Below are 1,634 nucleotides of genomic sequence, written 5' to 3' on the forward strand. Positions count from 1 at the left end.
CACGGTCGGAGCTACAGCGGTCATGTGCAGTCACACCTGTATTAGCGGACACCTCTATAGAACGGACACGCGTATATAAAGAATACTTCGCTTGGCGTTTCGTGCGTGTGGGACATATGTGTGTGGGACGTGCGTGTAAGTGCATGGAAATTACGCAGCGATTGACACTTGTCTATCAATTATTGTTTGAAAGCCCCATATAGAACAGACGCATGTATGTAACGGTAATTTCTTGAGGTTTTGCTTGAGTGGTCTTTATACGTATGGGATTGACTGTACACACATACGCGGTGAGTGTCCGCGGGACGTTTATGATGGATCGAGGTTGTGCTGCAGAGCACGAGTCGCGGCTTTTACTGCGTGTATTTCATGTCAGCAGCAGCAGCAGCAGCAGTAGTAGTAGTAGCAGCAGCAGCAGCAGCAGCAGCAGCAGCAGCAGCAGCAGCAGTAGTAGTAGTAGCAGCAGCAATAGCATCAATTATTGTTTGAAAGCCCCCATATAGAACAGACGCGTGTATGTAACGGTAACGTTTTGCTCAATAATTGTCTGAAAGCACCTGCATAGAACGGACACACATGTATGTAACGGTAATTTCTTGAGGTTTTGCTTGAGTGGTCTTTATACGTATGGGATTGACTGTACACACATACGCGGTGAGTGTCCGCGCGAGGTTTATGATGGATCGAGGCTGTGCTGCAGAGCACGAGTCGCGTCTTTTACTGCGTGTATTTCATGTCAGCAGCAGCTGCAGCAGCAGCTGCAGCAGCAGCAGCAGCAGTAGTAGCAGTAGCAGCAGCAGCAGCAGCAGCAGTAGTAGTAGTAGCAGCAGCAATAGCAGCAGTAGCAGCAGCAGTAGCAATAGCAGTAGCAGCAGCAGCAGTAGCAGCTGCATGGGGAGGAGGAGGAGATGCGGACTAATAATAGGCATTGATGTGGTTACAACATCGCTGCGTGGGCTTTTCCCGCGGACTCACTGTGTCTGTCTAGCCGCTCGCGAAATTTTTTTCCCCACTTGAGTTCCGGACCACAGCCAATCAGCGCACTCCATTCACTCGACTTCCTCGAAGCAACAATGTAAAATGAATACCACCTATCACTAACCCTAACCCTAACACTAATCTGTACCGGAACCCTAACACTAACTATAATCCAACCATATATATACGAACCATATATTACAAAACACTATCTATGGTGAGTCCGGAACTCAAGTGGGAAAAAACATTTCGCTAGCCGCTTACCCACAACATAACTTGAATTACTCGCACGCACATATATACGCGCGCACACGCACACCTAGCTACATAAACGCATACATACACTAACACGCACACGCAACACGCACTCCACTACAACTTACACGCTACAACCAACGCACACACTGCACTAATATGTACGCGCACACACGCACTCACCCACAAGCGCTCGTGCACGCACACGGGCATACGCGCACCTACACATACGCATACACATACTAGCACGCACACACACGAACTCGACCACTGGTGCTCGTGCACGCACACGTACACGGGCACATGCACACACGCACACACACACACACACACACACACACACACACACACACACACACACACACACACATGCTATATTTCTCTCCTTCGCGCACACACAC

This window comes from Priapulus caudatus, unplaced genomic scaffold (assembly GCF_000485595.1).
Source record: "Priapulus caudatus unplaced genomic scaffold, Priapulus_caudatus-5.0.1 Scaffold730, whole genome shotgun sequence".
NCBI classification, from domain to species: Eukaryota; Metazoa; Priapulida; class Priapulimorpha; order Priapulimorphida; family Priapulidae; genus Priapulus; species Priapulus caudatus.